This window comes from Odontesthes bonariensis, chromosome 9, assembly GCF_027942865.1.
Source record: "Odontesthes bonariensis isolate fOdoBon6 chromosome 9, fOdoBon6.hap1, whole genome shotgun sequence".
NCBI lineage: Eukaryota > Metazoa > Chordata > Actinopteri > Atheriniformes > Atherinopsidae > Odontesthes > Odontesthes bonariensis.
This window is the reverse complement of record NC_134514.1, coordinates 30558800-30565821: the sequence shown is the minus strand read 5'-3', so window position 1 is coordinate 30565821 and position 7022 is coordinate 30558800. Positions and strand designations below refer to the sequence as shown.

The 7022-nt window shown below is 40.7% G+C and overlaps 1 non-coding gene across 1 annotated transcript; it reads left to right on the top strand.

Moving 5' to 3' along the window:
• The first annotated feature begins 4601 nt into the window (after positions 1–4601).
• trnap-agg (transfer RNA proline (anticodon AGG)) lies at positions 4602–4673 on the top strand. The gene has a single exon. It is a non-coding gene; the product is annotated as a tRNA-Pro (tRNA).
• The last annotated feature ends 2349 nt before the right edge of the window (positions 4674–7022 follow it).

The window sequence follows — 7022 nt, the reverse complement described above, 5'->3', positions numbered from 1 at the left end:
TACTCCATTCGTCTCTCACTTGGGGAAGGATCTCATTCCCGAGTAAGTAATTTAACACTCTATTATTGTGTTGCTTTCCTGTATGTACAGTATAGTTACATAGCTTGTTACCACAGGAAAGGGTTTGTATCGTTAGCTATGCAGCTAATAGCATCTGCAAGCACTTATCTCTGCCAACTGGGCTGTTGGAGGTGTTTGCATGCCCATGAGATGGTTAGCTCGCTCATTTTAGACCAAAACCCCCTACTTCAAGCTGCCTGAAGAAGAATGAATCCGCAAATTCAGTGCATTTCATCAGGATAATGATTCATTCATGGTTCCAGAGTCAGTCTGTCTGTGTCGTTAGCTCTGCAGCTAATAGCTCGGTCACTGTCGCTAATGTAACAGTAAATAGCATGAAGTATGCAAGTGGACACCTCATTTACTGTAACGTGAGTGTTGTGTACTTATTTGTTGTTTTGATAGCCGTCCTGCTGTTGGTGTTATGGCGCGCACGATATCTGCCTTTCCCCTGATTTAAATGACTCGCGCTACGTGCATCTTTTCAAACCAGAGCAATCAGCTGAGAATGTCAAAATCCTCACTCCTGCTTTCCCCTTCACGCACACCTTTTTTGCTGTGTCTTGTGTAGCACTTGCTTGATGTTTGACTGTGTTTGGAGAGTTGTTCAGTAACTAGTTCGTCATATTGTCAAAGTAAGCTCATTTCAACAGGTTTCGCTAGTTTTACGGCATAGGGCTGCCGTGCCATCTACGTGCCATAGCGATTCACAAAACATTTGCGCAAGGTACCACGGGCGTAAGTAAGGCCACACCCCCACTAAACAGCTCATTCTGAGGATCCTAAGGAAAGCTCATTTTTGGGACTGGCTGTAATTCTGCACCAAGGCAGAATTTTGGGGAAAAAAACTCAGATACAGTATTAGGGGACCACTAAAGCCTATAAAAATACATGAAAGCCTCCATTGATTTTCATGCCATAGGATCTTTAAGAAGAGGGAGCTACCCTCAACTTGGAAGGAAGCAATAATTTCAGTGATGCTTAAGGAGCGTAAGGACCCTACCCTCTGCGCTTCATACAGACCAATTGCATTATTGAACACAGACTGCAAAATTTTGACCTCTATTCTCGCTAAAAGAGTTGGAACGGCCATTACTGACCTAATCAACCCCGATCAGACAGGATTCATTAGTGGTCGTTACCTACCAGATAACATCAGGAGACTTCTAAATGTTATGGAACAAACTAAGAGAAGTCAACATCCTTGCATGGCATTAGCAGTAGACGCACAGAAAGCATTTGACCTTGTTTCATGGCCTTTCCTATTCAAAACTTTGGAAAAGTTTGGTTTCGGACCAAAATTCATTGGGTGGATAAAGCTCCTGTATGCTGCCCCTCAGAGCTTAGTAAGGGTCAATGGACACATGTCTAATACATTTACTTTACATAGAGGGACGCGCCAGGGCTGCCCACTCTCGCCGTTACTCTTTGCATTATTTATTGAACCTTTAGCACAGACAATACGGGAAGACATACTTATTAAGGGGATTGAAATAGGAGAGGAGGTACATAAAATGTCCTTGTACGCCGACGATGTGCTTGTATATATCTCAGAACCGTTGTCCTCTGTCCCCAGACTGATGCAGAACTTCACCACCTTTGGGAAAATATCTGGCTACAAGGTTAATGTAAATAAAACCGAAGCTCTGGCTATGAATACACTTATTACACAACAGATAAGGGATGCGTTTTCATTTAAATGGCCCAAGGATGGAATTACATATTTAGGGACCACAATTCCTCAAAATATAGATAAATTATTCAACGCCAACTTTAGTAAATTGATAAATAAAATATCTGCTGACCTAGACAGATGGAATGTACTCCCTCTTTCTCTATCTGGTAGAATAGAGTGTATAAGGATGAATGTACTTCCAAAACTTTTATTTCTTTTACAAACCCTGCCTCTTGTACTCCCAAATAAAACATTTACCACCTTAGATCGTCTCATTTTCAGATTTTTCTGGCAAGGGAAAAGGCCAAGAGTCAGATATAAATTGTTACAACTGCCTAAAAGCCAGGGAGGTTGAGGCTTGCCCAACCTGAAAAAATACTGGTGGGCCTGTCAATTGAGGGCCTTAATTGTATGGATGGCAGACAAGACAGACACCAGATGGCTAGAGATTGAGAAGAATTCCTGCTCTTCAATGCAATTATCAGAAACACCTTTTACAAGTAACAATGATATTGATGATTCACTCAGTAGATGGTCCAAAACTACACTTAAAGCCTGAAGGGAAGTGCAAAAATCGTATAGTCTCCCTGTAACATCAGGTCTTTCCAGCATTGCCCATCTTAAAGATTTAATTCCTCTCAAGCTAGACTCAGGATACAAAAGGTGGAAACACCTAAATCTTAACTTTGTACATCAGCTTCTTGGAGTCACAGAGCTGAAATCATTTGAAGAATTAGTGGAAGAGTTTAACATACCTAAAACAGACTTTTTTCAATATCTTCAAATTAGAAGTTTTCTGACAAAACATCCCGACTGGGATAAGATACATAGAGCTGATAATAGCATAGAGAAATACCTGGCAAAAGTTCAAACACAAGGAAGTATAGTAAAGCCTATCTCTATTTTATACAAAATATTTTCCAGTATGGATCAGGCAAATAACCTCCTTGTCAAAGAAAAATAGGAAATCATGGAAGACATTTGGGAGACTATCTCTTTGCAAATACAACAAAATCAGAATCAGAATCAGAATAACTTCATTAATCCCTTACGTGAAATTCTTTTGTTGCAGTGCTCTCATTACAGAAAAAAAGAAAGATGAATAAGAATAAGATAGGGAAAATAAAAAATAAAAAAATCTCAATATGTACAAAAATACAATAATCAGTCTTTACAATGCTACTCAGTAGCTAATTATTATTGTTATTGCACATGACCGGGTTATTGCACATGGTGAAGTAATGTCAGAGACTGGAATTGTACAGTTTGATGGCCACAGGCAGGAATGACTTCCTGTGGCGCTCTGTGGTGCAGCGTGGTGCAATCAGTCTCTGGCTGAAGGTGCTTCTGTGGCTGACCAACACATCATAAAGAGGATGTGCAGGATTGTCCAGCATGGATTTTATCCTGGACAGCATCTTTCTGTCTGACACTGCTGTCAGAGAGTCCAGCTCCTCTCCGACAACATGGCTGGCTTTGCGGATGAGTTTCCTCAGTCTGTTGGCGTCCTTCACCTTCAGTCTGCTGCTCCAGCATGCAACAGCGTAGAGGATGGCACTGGCCACCACAGACTCATAAAACATCCGCAGCATTGTCCGACAGATGTTGGAGGACCTCAGCCGCCTCAGAAAATAGAGACGGCTCTGGCCCTTCCTGTAGAGGGCGTTTGTGTTTTTAGTCCAGTCCAGTTTATGGTCCAAGTGCACCATAAACATAAAGTCACTAATGCCAATATTTGGAGAGTTTCAATGGAAAATAGTTTATAAGTTCTTTAGAACACCCCACATCCTCTCCAAATTTAATCCAAACCAGTCAGGGGCCTGTTGGAGAGCATGTGGGGAACAATGTGCCAACCACCTTCACATATTCTGGAGCTGCCCTGTCTTAAATGATTTCTGGAAGGAGATATTTGACTCTATTGATAACATTTTCAGCTGTAGGGGTCCACTCTTGGCCATTCTGGGCGCAGTTCAGACTGAGACAATGAGCAAAAAGAGAATATACTTGTTACATATTCTTCTTGTTGCAGCTAAGAAGGCAATCACCCTTAGTTGGCTTAAGGTGGAACCACCAAGATATGAAACCTGGCTGGACATAGTTAGGGGAATATACACAATGGAGAAGATAACATTTCAATTAAGACTACAGGAGGAACAATTCCAGGAACGGTGGGCTCCATGGTTGAAAGTTATGGAGGGGGAGAACTGTGCTTCTTGATGATGGGGTTTCTAGGTGGGACTATTTCATACATTGCTTACAGCAAGATGGTGTAAATAGTGGTTGGACGAGACCTATTATGCATCTGCTTATGGTGTGTGTATCTTGTTTTGTTTGGTTTTTGTTCTGTAGTTTTGTTTCCTTCTTTTTTTTTTCTTTTTTTATTATGCTTTTTTGTTCGTTGGTTTCATTGCTGTGATTATAATCTTTAAACTGCGTGGGCATGTGGTATTTTATTATGTCCAAAATCCTAGAGGAGAACTTTTTGTGAATGTTGTGAAAATCCTCCCAATAAAAATTTAAGTTGAAAAAGAAAAATCCAGATTGAAACGCTTCAAGTCAATGGTAGAGAAATGGAGATATAGACCTGTTCTGTCTTAAAGTTGGGCTTCTTGATAAAATGTGATGTGAGTTGGTGGAACCTGGCGGTGAGTATTGGCTCATTGGTGTCAGGTGTTTTTGTGGGCTGTTCAGTGTATGTGCCTAATAACTTCACTCATGTTGAGTGAAGGGAGAGCCAACTCCAAACAATATAGGCTCATTGCTCTGGAAAAGTCAAAGAAGAAAGAAAGCAATCACAAATTCCCAGGATTCCATGGCTACGTCAGCTGTCTGCCCGCTCTCCCGAAACGCAAAAAGACCACCTTTTGGCTCGTTGGTCTAGGGGTATGATTCTCGTTTAGGGTGCGAGAGGTCCCGGGTTCAAATCCCGGATGAGCCCTCCTACTTTAAGAAACCTATACGGAAAGCTTGATGGTTAACTTTGGGTACCTTCCTTCATCTAAAATGCGTCTCTCTTTGCTCTCCCAAATTGTTAATTAAGAGTGCTGATAACAATTGCAAAAATGTCCTGTCTGACTATATTGTTTGGAGCTGTAGCAGTTGGCTCTCCTTTCACTCAACATGAGTGAAGTTATTGAGGACATAGACTGAACATCCCCAACATTAAAGCCACTGACAGTTAAGCGAACAACTCTTCTTTTCTTTTACAATGCAATTTTTAGCTAGACAAAGCGTTATCCCGGCTTTTACTTGGAGTTTACGTTGACCTTCCACAAGTTTACACTCACAGCTGGGATTTGTAGTGTTACAGATTCATTTACACATACTTTTGGCAACTAATCTCCACTTTAGAATAAGAGAACTTTGAAATAAAAAAAGATGGAAGCAACACTGACATTGAGTGAGCTGAACTGAAAGTTGTAGGATGTTTCTATTCGATGATCGAACGTACCTTCCGAGGGTATCTTTTTGCTATCTGTGGCCCGCGGCTCTCGTATGAAGTCTAAAGTTGCAAATCCTGGCTCGTTGGTCTAGGGCATACGTGTCAAACTCAAGGCCCGCGGGCCAAATGTGGCCCGCCACCTCATTTTATGTGGCCCGCGAGAGCTTAAAAGGCTTATAAGGTAAGGTAATTTTTATTTGGTCATTATAATCCATAACAAAATACAAACATCAATCGATTTCTTTGATTATGAAATGACCAAAAGGGTCTAGGCTGAAGTAAAAAGAAACTTATTGTGCCTAGCCCTATTTCACACTTCATATTTGATTCCAAGAAAACAAGACTAGCAAACACAACTGCAGCCGATATTTTACAACTTTACAGAAAACATCTGAACATGACAGAAGATTTAAAGTTAAACAATGTCCATCAATCATACTATAGTTTTATAATTTTCAATTAATAATGATTATACCTTTTTTTAAAATTTTCCACTGTTTTAGAACTTTTTAATTTCTCATTTAGCCTTGAATTAGCCTGGCTGACGCGTCCACAATCTCGATGAGATGGTGGTCTGGGAACTAGGTGTGCATTTTCTCGTATTTGAGGCGTGGTTTACGAATGCCTAGAGCCGTTTATTGGGCGCTACGAATGTCTATCAAATGACGTCAGGTTTTTCCCATGCTGCTTTGCGCGCGATTCATAGCCAATTGTATCACTTATACCAGATGACGACATAAATTCAACGAGGAAGAAGAAAAAAATGGAAAATAAAAGTAAACTTGCGCTCTAAGCTACTTAAATTGACAACAAAGTAGGCCTATATGCTATATTCTACATGAATTTTTATGTTGTAGAGTTGTGAATTTATTTTAATAATGGAGAAATTGAGCAGCCTTGCTTTGTTGTCTACAGTAGTAGCTCAACCCTCATCTTACTTTGAAGCTCCCAGAAGTGACGTCGACGTAGCTTTAGCAGCAGAAAAGCTATCAGGCTTGTGTTGATGATAATAAACTCCTGGACTATGTACAAACTTCCAAATGCATCGTTTTGTGAGTACAGACCATATTTGTACTACTGTAGAAGTTTGGTTTCATGACATGTGATTTTAGTGTGGTAATTTTGGAGATACTGCCAGGGTCCGTTAGCGGTTGTACGAAGCTATTCGGGATAACTCGGTAACTCAGCTGATGTTCAGCCAATATCGGAAAAACTTCGGGTGGGCTACTTGGCTGGATGTCACGGTTCAAATGACCCTAGGGTGAATCTACTCCGAAACACTTTCTAAGGCTGCATTGAACGGTAACGTTGTGTCCGCTGTCATGTTGAATTAACACTCTACAAGCGCATAGACGTCGTCATCGTCTTGCTGCCGCCCCCCCCCCCCCCCCCCCCCCCGTTCTGTGATTGGTTCCCAAACTCTGGCAAAAATAAGGGCGGTGGTTTCCAGGCTGACTTTGCAGTGAGAATGAAATCGAGCGCAAAGCAGCATGGGAATTCCCAGGCTAACCTTGAATAGAAATACAAAACCTTTTTTTATTCGTTCTAGTTTTAATCTTTTTGAATATACCTGTTCCTCTAAGTTTATACTGACTCTCTCGCTGCTCAAAGAGCTCCTGGACTGTATTGGGAGCATGTGATTATTCGCCTTGTACATCTCTACGGCAGTGTTCAATTTAACAATATTAGGAAATTTTAGTGTGTTTTGGTTAATAAAAAGAGGATTTGTTGGTGTTATATAATTAACTTTATTAACAATTCGGATGGCCTTCTTTTGAAGTAAGTAGATATTATTTATATTTGTTTTATAAGTGTTTCCCCATGTTTCCCCACAATAGTTTAAAG